Source organism: Myodes glareolus, chromosome 6 (genome assembly GCF_982192425.1).
Source record: "Myodes glareolus chromosome 6, mMyoGla1.1, whole genome shotgun sequence".
Taxonomy (NCBI): Eukaryota; Metazoa; Chordata; class Mammalia; order Rodentia; family Cricetidae; genus Myodes; species Myodes glareolus.
The window spans coordinates 33,828,298-33,842,134 of record NC_142031.1 but is presented as its reverse complement, the minus strand read 5'-3'; the positions used below and the strand labels follow the sequence as shown (position 1 = coordinate 33,842,134).

General features: G+C 37.3%; 1 pseudogene; it reads left to right on the top strand.

The window, feature by feature from the left end:
- The first annotated feature begins 12,470 nt into the window (after positions 1-12,470).
- On the top strand, positions 12,471-12,553 carry LOC125388568 (small nucleolar RNA U3; annotated as a pseudogene).
- Positions 12,554-13,837: the final 1,284 nt, after the last annotated feature.

The window sequence follows — 13,837 nt, the reverse complement described above, 5'->3', positions numbered from 1 at the left end:
CAACACTGACAATCTTAAGCAAAATTGCACGTAGAGCTTATACATTTAAATGTCAGATCTCTGTAGAACAGGGCCCTCATTCAGTCTGTCAGCTTTGGAGATTTGTTTCTGTAAAGTTTTCCTGAACAATTTCTCTTTTAAATCGGGTTTCTACCTTAGATTTACAGAAAAACTGGGTAGAAAGTAGTATGTCTGTAAATTATTTACAACTTTCCACACTATCACCTTCTTTCTACAGTGACCAATAATTATCTGAATTTATATTAATATTGGACTCATAGTAAAGTTTATCCTTGATTTGTTACGTCTAGTGGACTTTATAAACATGCATTATATGTATTATATGGAATGATTTTACTATTCTAAAAATTCTTCTGGGTGATGTCTATCCTTCCCTTATTGCTTTCAACCCTGACAATCATTTGTCTCTTGTTAGAATTTATATGTGTCATCTTTTAGTTATGTGGATTTTGTGAGGGAAATTATAAGAGTAGGTGTATGGGGAGACTGCAAGAGCAAGTTAGGATCCTTATGTTGGTAAGAAGATGGTGGTAAGCTACATCATGTGGGTGCTGGGACTGAGTCCAGGACTTTTGCAAAGACATTGACTCTTAATCACAGAGCTACTTGTCAAGTCCTCTGTTCTCTATTTGTCTTTTTCAGTACACAATTTCACCATTTTTTCCTAGATGTCCTACTGGCGATATCATACTTAAAGTAATTTTTCAGACTAGTTCAATTCATTTGGTGATATATATGGATAATTCCTTCCCCTCACTCCCCTAGTATATGAACAGCTTCATTTTTGATGACTATTTTCACTTTATCACCAAATGATAATCCATTAAGACTGCGTGATTCTTAGTTTACTTATTCACTTGCTGAAGAACATCTTTGTTGATTATAATTTTGGAGAATCATAGCTAAAACTATCACAGTGATTTTTACTTTAATAATCTGTTAATTACATCACATCCCACCACTGTATTTACTACCTATTGTTGTACTCTGCATTGACCCACTTTCTTCTTGGATATCTGTCAGAACACAGTCAGAAGAACAATTCATACTAAACAATGCCTTGAGGAATTGTGAGAGATACTCCAGGAAAGAGTCAGAATGCCTTTTACCTCAGGTGCATTATGTTCCCAGGATTATTCTTGGATGTGATTTTGTGTGTCTTATTACAAATATTTATATTTAATTTATTAGACATGTTCACTCTTGTTGGGTGTCAGAGCACAGCTATAGAAACCAGTCTGGTCAGTGTACCCTGAATCTGGATATTGCCCTCTGTGCTGCTTTCATGTGTGCCCAGATATAATCTCTAGCACTTGGCAAACAACTTTGATTAAATCGGTGTGTCCTGAAAAAGTTCTGAGATAGGGCTGCGATGTGGAATTCCTCTCTGAATGCTGTGAATAGCACTAGTTAAGAAAGAAACTGGCTTGGCCTGATAGGGTAGAACAGAGGTAGGCAGGGGAAACTAAACTGAATGCTGGGAGAAAAAAAAGACAGAGTAGGGGAGAAGCCATGGAGACGCTGCGAGACACAAACACACTGAAATCTTGCTGAGCCATGAACCTCATGGTAAAATATAAAATACTGGAAATGGGTTCATTCTAGATATATAAGCTAGCTAGCAATATGCTTAAGTAATTGATCAAGCAGTGACTTAATTAATACAGTTTCTGTGTGGTTATTTCGAGTCTGAGTTGCCAGGCAGCCAGGAAACAAACTAGTGGCCCTCCTCCAACAGGGCTGCTCTGTTAATATTTAGTATGTGCTTACTGATATTTATTTACATGTCTTTTGATCAGTTTTTTTTAATCTCAAGCAACCTTCCTTAGATCATTGTTTTCTTTGTTTCATTCGTGTATAGGAGTTCAGTGAAAGTGAAGTAAGTTTGTCTACAGTAATAGACTGCAATCTGCCCTATTCTTTCAGTTTATCAATTCTGAAATCAACAGACAAGATCTGCACCAGTCCACTGAAAAGTTGATGAATATCAATTATCACTTTTATACTATTGTTTAAAAGACAACAAATAATGAAATCTCACTTTAGTTATTTGTATGTCCTCCTTTTAGTCTTATATCCTTTAAAATAACTTTCCCTTAGAATCTTTTTTCTCTCACTAGGCCATACAAGATACCAATTCTAAACATTATGTTTACAGACACAATTATTTTCGATAGCCCTAGATAATCACATATGTGATGTATGTTTTATGCAAACATGTGATGTTTTAAAATAAACACATTAGACAACTTATATTTGTAACTTGATGTGGGAGTCCTTTCTGTGTGTTGCTTATATTGGTTAATGAATAAAGGAATTGCCTTGGCCTGATAAGGCAGAACTTAGGTAGGTGGAGAGGCAAACTGAATTCTGGGAGGAAGAAAGCAGAGTCAGAGAGATGCCATGGACCCGCTGAAGACAGACATGCTGAGACTTTGCTGGTAGGCCACAACCTCATGATGATATACAGATTAATAGAAATGGGTTAAATTAATATGTTAGAGTTATCCAATAAGAAGTTAGAGCTAATGGGCAAGCAGTGATTTAATTAATACAGTTTCTGTGTGGTTATTTTGGGGCTAAGCTAGTCGGGCAGCCGAGACAAACATGCACCCCCTCCTTGCAACAGTAACTAAGAATAAATGAGTCTGCTATGACCTACTTGTGTGAAATGATTTCTTTTCTCATATTGTAATATTTAAAAGCATTTAACATTTAGAATTTTCACATAGAAGTAATAAAAAAGCATAGAGATTGTTTAAAGGAACTACATCAGCAACAGTGTTCCCCATACATATTTGACCAAGAACTTCACTCTCAAAGAACCTATCCTGACTAGAGGTCTAAGGAGCATGCTTTGAGAAAAGATAACCTTTGTTTTCATTTACTATGCTGGTCTAATGAGTTTGTTTCCTTTCTTTCTTGATTAAAAATTTTGGTCCCCGACTTTCATTGTTATGTTTACCAAAGAATGATTTTGCAGACTGGAGAAATGGCTCCATAGATGAAGCACTTGAAATACAAGCATGGTGACTGGGGTTTGATGTCAATAAACTACAGGAAAAACAAATAAATGTAAAAAAAAAGCAACAACAACAAAAATTGAGCATGGTGGCCTTTCAGTTATCCCAGGCAGCCAAGACAAGGATTCTTTCGAGCAAGTTGGCTGCCCAGACTAGCCAAGTAGGCCAACACTGAGTTTAGTAGAGACTTTTCCTCAGTAAATAAAGTATGAAGTGATGGAGGAAAATGCCTGATGTCAACCTCTATCCTCAACACGCACACACATACACACTAAAAAGAATAAAATAAAGATACTTTAGTAATAACTGTTTCCTACTGAGCCCTTTATTTTTACAGATGGAGAAGCTGAAACAGAGCATAATTTTTCCCCATAACCATCATGGAACAAGTTACCTGCTGCATAAACCACAAGTAACAGGTTTTAGGGAAGTAATAAGTAATTCCCCAGTTCCCAAAGCTTTCCTTGATAATTCCACTGTATAGAGATGCTAGGACAAACGCAACATGACTGCACCTACCTGGAATCTAGTTCATCATCATTAGAGAGAGAAAGAAAACAATTGATCTCGTCCAAGACTGATTTCTTTATCAGGCCCAAAATAGTCATTTAATTCAGCTACCATAAGCCCATAACACAAGCAACCTGAAAACTTTTGTAAACTTTTGACTTCTTTAGTGAATTCAAAATCTCTAGCATGGTAGTTTATAGTATTCTCTACATGAGTTTTGATTGCTAAATATGATTGGAAAATACATAATCATAAACAATGTTATTTAAAGATTGTTTACTAGTGCCGGAGTAAGTGATTTCCACTTCTTTAAGACATGAAATGAATAAGGACTTTGACAGTTTTAGGATACAGAATTCAAAACACAAAGTGTTTTTTAATCAAAATTGATGTTTTAGTTAAGATTTTCTATTGCTATAAACAGATACCATGACTATAGTAGTTCTTATAAAAAAAAATCTAAGTGAGTTTCCAAGGTTTAGTACATTATCATCATGGTAGGACGTGGTGGCATGGAGGTAGACATGGTACTGGAGAAGTAGCTGAGAGTTCTACTTATTGACCCACAGGCTATAAGTGAACCATCAGCCACACTGAACACAGCTTGAGCAAAGCCTACAACCTACCTCTGCAGTGACACAGGGGGGTCACTTCCTCCTACAAAGCCACACCTACTTCAGCAAAGCCATATCTCTCAATAGTGTCATTTCCTATAAATTTATGGGGGCCACTTACAATTAAACTGTCATAATCCACTCCCTGGCCCCCCAGAAGCTTACAAAAATATCACAAAGTAAAATCCATTCAGTCTAACTTTAAAATTCCTCATAATCTATCAGTTTCAACAATGTTTAAAAGTTCCAAGTCTCTTCTGAGATTCATGCAATCTCTTAACTGTAATCTCCTGTAAAATATCAATCAAAAAGCAGATTACATACTTCCAACATATTGTAGCACAGTACATACATTACCATTCCACAACGAAGGGAAAGGAGCATAATGAGGAAATAGTGAAACAAAGAAAGACCAAAAACCAGATGGTCGAACTTTAAATTCTGCATCTCTGTGTCTGATGTGAAAACACTCTTCTGATATTCAGCTCTTTCAGTTTTGTTGATTGCAACATGTTTCTTTCTTTTGGACAGGCTCTGCTTCCTGTTAACAACTTTCATCCCTGTGCAGGATGGCTATGACATCACCAACATCTTGTATTCTCCAAGGCAATCCAGGCTTCTTCTCACAAATGGCCTCTCTGGGACTCTATTCAAGAATACCTTGACACATGCCTTCCTTCAGTAGCTTTCACTAGTCATGTTGGAAGGTTTCATAACCCCTTTTGTTATAGGAAGGGCACTTGGTCATTTCAGCCTCTCGGCAGCAAAATAATCACACAGAAACTATATTATTTAAATCACTGCTTGACCCATTAGCTCTATCTTCTTATCTGCTAACTCGTACATCTTAATTTAACCCATCTCCATTCATCTGTGCATCACCATGAGGTCATGACCTACCAGTAATAATTTAGCACTTCTGTCTCTGGTGGCAGCTCCATGGCTTCTCCCAGACTCTACCTCCTTTCGCCCAGCATTCAGTTTAGCTCTCCTGCCTATCTAAGCTTTGCCCTATCAACAGGCTGAAGGGTATTTCTTTATTCACCACTGGTATTCATGGCATACAGAGAAGAATATCACATGACTATTTCTTCTTCTATCCATGACTCTAAAGTCAGAACCCTGTGGTGTAAGTTAGCAAGTTCTGCTGCTTGCTAGACTGGAACATGGCCCCACTTATTCAGTTATATCTTCACCAGCATTCAGTTTTTTTTGATGATTATCTTCACTGCCTAAGCTTGGAGGTCCTGGAACTTCATCTGTAGACCAGGCTGGCCTCAGATTCAGAGATCTACCTGCCTCTGTCTCCTAAGTGCTGGTATTAAAGGTATGTACCACCACACCTGGACCTAAACTGTTCTTTAATTACTTTCCTCCAGTTGGAACCTTAGCTGGGTGGGATGGTGCCCTTATGTCACCACTCCTTTTATTGTATTTGTTAACCTGTTTATCTCTTTGAACATAGGATTTAACTATATTCTACCATGACTATGGAAGCTCTTATAAAAGAAATATTTAATTTGCATGGCTTTAAGTTTTTAGTCCATTATCATAACGATAGGACATGACTGCATAGAGGCAGACATTGTACTGGAAAAGATGTTGAGAGTTTTATATCCTGATATACAGGCAACAGAAAGTGAATTGTCTACCACACTGATGATAGTTTGAACAAAGGAGACTTCAAAGTCCACCTCAACAGTGACACACTTCCTTCAACAAGTCCACACCCACTCCAACAAAGTCACACTACCAAGAGTGCCACTCCTTATGAGCTTATTGGGGCCCATTACATTCAAACTACCACTGTTGGATTTAAAACATGACATTAAATGAGACCATCATATTTATGCTGTTGGGGATAATTATTGCATCAGAGAAATGAACTGACAAGTGATGGGATGGTCTCAGGCCCACACAGATTTGATGCAGGACCCATGCTGGTGTTTTTTCCCCAGTACTCACTTTATCCTTACTAATGGAAAAAAAGCACCTTCTTCAGTGAGATAAAACACTAACTTCTTGCTTCAACTTAGAGGCACTGGAAAAAAGGTTTACCTTTAACATGTACACGAAGACAACTTGAAAAGATTTAGCAATTTAAAAGTACAATAATAAATACCCATCAAAGATTTAAGCTGCTTATATCAACACAGGAGATGTCCTGGCTATGTAAATGGCTTCATTCTATGTGCAAATGGGCATAAAAATATATTTCTTTTCTTAAAGTTTCTTTAACAGTATTATTTTCTGATTTAAAAAATAAAGCCACTGAACAAGCAAACTCTAATACTATAAAGTCTAGATTTTTAGTGTCTGTTGATATTGTTTTATTTTCATAATGCAATTGAAGTATTACCACACACCTTGTCAGGACACACTCAGTAGTTCTGACACATTGGCCTATACATCCTTTCAAGACATTTTTGACACTTCTCTTTTGAATGACATTCAAAATTCTCCATGCTATCTATTTTGATTTAAAGAAAAAACAGGTTGTGCCATCCATGTTCTCATAGTTATTTAAGGAAATTGACAGTGGTGGGCAAGATAGGTACAATATGGAGGGAGCAGAGTGTTTAGAATACATGGCAGACAGATAGTGTCTCCAGTATTCATGAATATCTGTTCTCATTCTAACAGCTACAAAAGCACTACCATGCAGTCTACATGCTTCAGGTTAGGATCAGTCTGAATATCCAAGAATAAGGTTTATCTAAGGATAAGTATATGTACTATATCCTGTATATTGGTTCAGAAATTCAGGCATCATCTCATGATCGCACTTCATTCTCTGACTACAGCATTTGGCATAGGAATTGATATATGATGGAATTTGGGCGCACAGTGGAGAATGATAATTTTTTGACGGCTTCTGAGAAACAATTTTCTTTTAGAGACAGCTAATATAGCAACTAGCCACTTTCCTTTGGGTCTTAATGGCATGTGGGTGTAAAACAAGGAAGTGACTCAGTCATTTTATGATTGTTTCATGCCAGATCCAGGCAGTAAAAACTAAACCACTGTCTCCACATAGAGAAAACAAACAGCATTTAATGAACGGCACAGAGGTCCCAGAAATGTGGGGAGAGTAAAAGAAATACAAATACAGATTATCAATTCCTACAAGCATTTAGTTCTACTGAACTGGGGGTTACAAGGAAGGAGCTGGTCTTACAGAATTGAGTATGAAAGAAGCCTTTGAAATGTACTAGACAATGAGAAGAGGCTACTACTGCTATGGGTGAGCAACCTCTACCATAGATGTAACAAGGAGGAGATGTAAGAGTGGTGTCTCTTTTTTTCCTGTTTCTTGAATTCCCTCACTGACTCCTGTGAACAAAAGATAGGAGACTAGGTAGAAATGACTTCCGGAAAATTTAGTATTTGGGCCTCTTAGAAAGAAAAGTGGGTATGGTGCTCAACACTGTCAACTTGTCTCAAAGTTGAGACATTTGAGAAGATGAAACAACGTTTAAGAAAATGCCTCCAGTAGATAACCTGTAGGCAAGTTTTGGTAGCATTAATATGATTAAGAATTGATTGACGTGAGGGAGATCTGCCCATTATGTGTGGTCCTGGGCGGTATAAGGAAACAAGTTGATCCAACCATGGAGAGAAAACAAGTTAGTAGTATTCCTCTCTGGGATCTCAGCTTCAATTCCTATTTATAGTTTCATCTCCTGCTTTATTTCCTACTTTGGTATCCATTAGTGATGAACTTTGATTGGGAAATAAAAGTCAAATAAGCCTTTTCCTTCTTAGTTTGGCTTTGGTCATCATTTTATCATCACACAAGGACAATAAGGGGAAAACCTAGAAAGAAAATAATTCAATCAGATTGTCAACACATCCATCCCTTTGGTAACTCAGCATCCACAGGCCCTACTATCTACACTTAAAAATTAGCAATAAAAATAAATAATATCAAAATAATTCTAATCAGAGGGCAAAAACCATTTGCCTTGTAGGAAATGCTCCCCATCTCTCCTTAAATATGGAAAACAAAAACCTTATCACTTATATACCCATATCTATATTTTAATTCAACAACACAAGTCTAAGGGATATTCTATCCCTTAAAGACTAAACTGTAAATTGAGCTACTGCCATTCTTCTCTGTATTAGAAGAGAAAAAGCAAATAAATGAACATCACATATAACCCATACTACATGTACATGTACATATAGTGTAAACAGAGACTGCTTATTAATTTCTTGGGCCATTTAAACCAAAATAATCATACAGAAACTACATTAATTACAACATTGTTTGACCTATTAGGTCAGGCTTCTATGAACTAACTCTTACATCTTAAATTAACCCATTTCTATTAATCTGTATATCAACAAAAGGTCGTGGCCTACCAGTAAGTTTTTGGTGTCCTTCTCCTTTGTCAGCTACATGGAGTCTCCTTGACTCTGCCTAATCGCTCTATAGATCTCTTCCAACCTAGCTATATTCTGCCTTAACATAGGCAAAAGCAGCTTTATTCATTAACCAATAAGAGCAACACAATACAAAAGGATATTCCATATCATTATCATATTTCTATATAAATTAAAAAGAAAACTTTAGCTGTTAAAATAGTAAAATTGTGTATAACAAGACAATTATTAAGCTAGAATTGTAGCTACAATATTTAGTCCATTTACATTTGGCAAATTATGAAAAACTCTCTATCATCTATCCTACCTTCGTGAGTCTAAAGTTTCACATCTAATTTATCTTTTATTATAACAAAGGAAAGCTGTAACTATAACTATCTTTCTTCAGACCCCAGAAGATTATAATATCACTTTAGTAAACAGGAAGTGCATTGTAAGCAGCTTCCAAAGTTCTAGAATGACAGAGACATCTTGCTGCTTGAGCATTCATCCAAAATTCTTCAGTAACATTGGAGCCTCTGTCTTCAACCTACAGGCCCACAGTATCCTTAAACTTTTCAGGGTAGCTGGAAATTTGAGAATCTGTTCTGCCTTGCAGTGGCAAAGTTTGTCAGCTGCTTTCTTCTTTTTCCTGCAGAATGTCTGACAGTTTCTTCTGTGAAGCAGGAATCATGAAGGATCATCTTATCTTTTGGAAAGTTCATCAGTCATTTTTCTGTGGGTCCTGCATGTCTAGTTCAAACAGTTCACCATCAAGCAGTCCAGGCAAGAGTAATTTGTTGTCCAAATGGCTAGTCTTGTGATATTGAAGGGAAGTTGAAATTTCTTCAATGCCCATCAACTTCTCTGAAGAAATTAGTACTACTAGAAGTGGACTTGTCTCACCATTGAGAAAAGTCTAAGCTCTTTAAACATTTTAAATACCATATTCTGTAGGTCTTTGAAAGTTTTGAAGAATACCTATCTATCTGAAATATATCTCTGTACACCTAAAGAAATCTAACTAACATAACTGCAAGTTTGACCTTTAAAGACGGTTATCTATTAATCCACATTTTTTATTATACACTATATTTTTAATTAACTGCATAAACACAATACTATAAACAAGAGAAGAAATACATATACACAGTGTAACAAAATTGACCTTAAATTTGTATCAATAGAACAAGATCCATACCAATGCAAAGTATTTATCTCTATATTTTATTCCATTTTAAATGAGAACAAACATTTATAAACAGTCATTTTGGGGATTTGGGCACAGTTTTCTCCAAAATGCTTCTTGCTGTTTGTTGGGTAAGGTATTTTTATGGTTCATAGATACCTTTCATGAGGGTCTTCTTCCATCAAACCACATTAGCACATTAGCCTGAAAGGAATCCTCAGGTTCCCATCTTCTGTGGAAACAAAAGCAGAACCTCTTTTCCAAAGTAGCATATCCTTAGACTCAAATTTTGAAATCAAGATACCTTTAAAATATATATGGTGGTTTAGCTTAGCAGCCCCAAGAATCAAGTGTCCTTCTGCAGTTAGCTTATTAACAATCAAACAATTTAAAAAAACACAATAATATACATAATCCAGACTCCTTGTGTATTTTCCATCTTTACATGAATTTTTTCACTGTTACTTTTTTATATTTATTTTTATCTTTACTCTTTAATCTATGACTGTCTGTACTCTTTCTTCTCTCTCTCTCTCTCTCTCTCTCTCTCTCTCTCTCTCAAGTTCATATACAATTATCCAACATTGTGAGCCATTTAGAGGCTTTTTTGTTTTTTGTTTTGTTTTGTTTTATTTTGATATGAATCTGTCTTTATTGCATATCTGTAATCATTTTCTGAACTGGAGCTCCTTTTTTCCCAATTAATTGCTAAACGAACATAGTTAGGGCCATCTCTGCAGCCCTGCCTGTTGACTCTGCCCTGTCCAACATGTCAGAGGTATGTTCACTGTCTCTGTGAACCATGCTCACTGTCCTAGCTCCTCAGACACAGTGGGTCTATGGCTCCATTAAGCAATTTATAACATGCTGTTAACAGACCCCATGTAAGTGTTCCATAATAGTACTTCTGGAAAGAGCAAGAGCCATTGGTGAAACCAGCATGAACTAGGAAACTGATTTTAAAGAAGTCTTACAGTTTCTGTAGCCAAAATTGAATCAGGAAATCTCTTAGAATTATACCTGTGCTTGCAGCCAGCAAACAGAGTCTATTTGAAAAAAAATGTGGCTACCAAGAAGTTGTGTTTGACTCCTTTATTTTGGGTCTAGAAGCCCTCTTTTGTTCTTAAGGTTTTTTTGGTTTGTTATATTGATTTTATTGAGCTATACATTTTTCTCTATTCCTCTCCCTTCCTCTCCCCTCCCTTCCTACCCTCTTCCATGGTCCCCATGTTCATAATTTACTCAGGGATCTTGTCATTTACTACCTCCCTTGTAGATTAGATCCCAGTATGTCTCTCTTAGGGTCCTCATTATTGTCTAGGTTCTCTGGGATTATGAGACATAGGCTGGTTTTCTTCGTTTTGGACATAAAAGCCACTTATGAGTTAGCACATATGACGTTTGTCTTTCTGAGTCTGAGTTTCTAGATTCATGTATTTGCCTGTACATCTCAAGATGTCACTATTTATTTCTACTGTGTAGTACTCCATTGTGTAATTGTACCACATTTTCCTTATCCATTCTTTGGTCAAGGGGCATTTAGGTTGTTTCCAGCTTCTGGCTATGAGAAATGTTGCTGCTATGCACATAGTAGAGCATATGTCCTTGTGGTATGATTGAGCATACTTTAAGTATATATCCCAAAGTGGAATTGCTGGTCCTTGAGGAAAGCTGTTTTCTAATTTTCTGAGAAATCTACATTATGATATCCATAGGGGCTGTACCAGTTTATACTCTCACTAGCAATACATGAGTGTTCCTTTTACCCTACTTCCTCTCCAGCATAAGTTGTCATCAGTGCTTTTGATCTTGGCCATTCTTACCAGTATAAAATGGAATCTCAGACTTGATTTGGTTTTCATTTCTCTGATGTCTAATGATGTTGAACATTTAAGATTCCTCTGTTGACAGTTTTCTGTTTAGGTTTGAACCACTTTTTTTTTCTGAAAGACTTCTTCTTTGGATGACCAATTTCTTGAGTTCTTTTTATATTTTGGAGATCAGACCTCTGTCCCTCTATCTCATGTGGCATTGGTGGAGACTTTTTCCCTTCCTAAAGGCTGCTATTTTGTCTTGTTGACCATGTCTTTTGCTTTACAGAAGCTTCTCAGTATCAGGACGTCCCATTTATCAATTGTTTCTCTCGGTGTCTGCTACTGGGATTATATTTAGGAAGTGGTCTCCTGTACCAATGTGTTCAAGTGTACTTCCCACTTTCTCTTCTGTGAGATTCAGTGTGGTTGGCTGGATGTTGAGGTCTTTGACCCATTTGGCATCGAGTTTTATGCATGGTGATAAATATAGGTCTATTTTCATTCTTCTACATGTTGACATCCAGTTATGCCAGCACCATTTATTGAATATGCTTTTTTCCCTTCTTATATTTTTGCTTCTTTGTCAAAAAAATTAGGTGTTTGTAGGTGTTTAGATTAATACTAGGGTCTTCAATTCAGTTCTATTGCTCCTCCTGTTTGTTTTGATGCCAATATCAGGCTGTTTTCAGTATTGTAGCTCTGTAATAGAGCTTGAAGTCAGGTAATGTGATATCTTCAGAAGTTCCTTTACAGTACAGGAATGTTTTGGCTATCCTGGGGTTTTTGACCTTCCATATGAAGTTGAATACTGTTCCTTCAATGTCTGTGAAGAATTTTACTGGAATTCTGTTGGGCGTTGTATTTAATCTTTAAATAAAGATTTTGGTTTCGGTATCATTGCCATTTTTTACTATGTTAATTCTACCTACCCAAGATTATACTTTCAGGGATCATTTCTATAGTTCATTTTTTTTTTTTTAGATTTTATGTGGATCCATACCCCAGACAGTAGGTGCTGTTTGTAGCTGGAAACTGCTCATTTAATTCCCAGCCACCCAGACCTGAATAATCACACAGAAACTATAATAATTACAACAATGTTTGGCCAATTTTCTCAGGTTTCTTATTAACATACACTTACATCTTAAATTAACCAATTTCTTTTTTTTTGTAATTTTATTAAATTATAAAAGTTTCCATATCGGCCCCTCCTCCCACCACCCTCCCACTCCCCCCACTCCCTCTCCTCCTCCCTCTCCATCCCTAAGAGCTGTCAGGGTTTCCTGCCCAGTGGGAAGTTCAAGTTCCTCCCGCCTCCCTCCAGGTCCAGGAAGGTGAGTGTCCAGACTGACTGGATCTGCAAAATCCAGTATATGCAGAGGAAACAAGTCCCAATGCCATTGTCAATGGCTTTTCAGAAAGACTCCGGCCAGCCACATTCAGAGAATCCAGCCAAATTCAGAGAATCCGGTTGGATTGTGTCCTCGTTCAGTCCCAGTACAACTGGCCTTGGTAAACTCTCATTAGATCTGTCCCCTTCTATCAGTGGGTGTTCACATTCCTCGCAGTCCTTATTTCCTTTTTCATTTTCTTCCTCCTTCTGCTCCTCATTTGGAACTTGGGGGGCTCAGTCCGGTGCTCCAATGTTGGTCTCCATCTGTATCGCCATCCATCGTGGGATGAAGGTTCTCTCTGATCTTGCCGTCTTTGCACACGTTCTCTTTCCTTCTGCTTCTCGTTTGGACCTAGGGAGTTAAGTTCAGTGTTAAGATGTGGGTCTCTGTTTCTATCTCCATCCATTGCCAGATGAAGGTTCTATGGTGATAAGCAAAATATTCATCAGTATGGTTATGGGCCTAGGCCGTTTCAGGCACCCTCTCTTCTGTCCAGAGAACAATCTGGGGATCTCTCCTTGGACCTGGGATCCCATTTATAATCAAGTCTCCTGTAAACCCTAAGATGACTCCCTTAGTTGAAATATATTCTTCCCTGATCTCATATCCATCCTTCCTCCCTCCCCCCATCCCAGTCAACCTAGCTTTCCCCATTTCCCCCCCTACTCCCTTCTCTCTAACCCTCTCCCCTTCCAACAACCATCCCACCCCCCCCATGCACCTGAGGTTACCTGGGACTCTTGTCTATTTCCAATCTCCAGGCAGATAGCTACATGATTTTCATCAGGTTCACCTTCTTATTTAGCTTCTCTAGGATCCCGAATAATAGGCTCAAAGACCTTTAATTGTGGTTAGAATCCACATATGAGTGAATATATACCATATTCCTCTTTTTGGGTCTGGC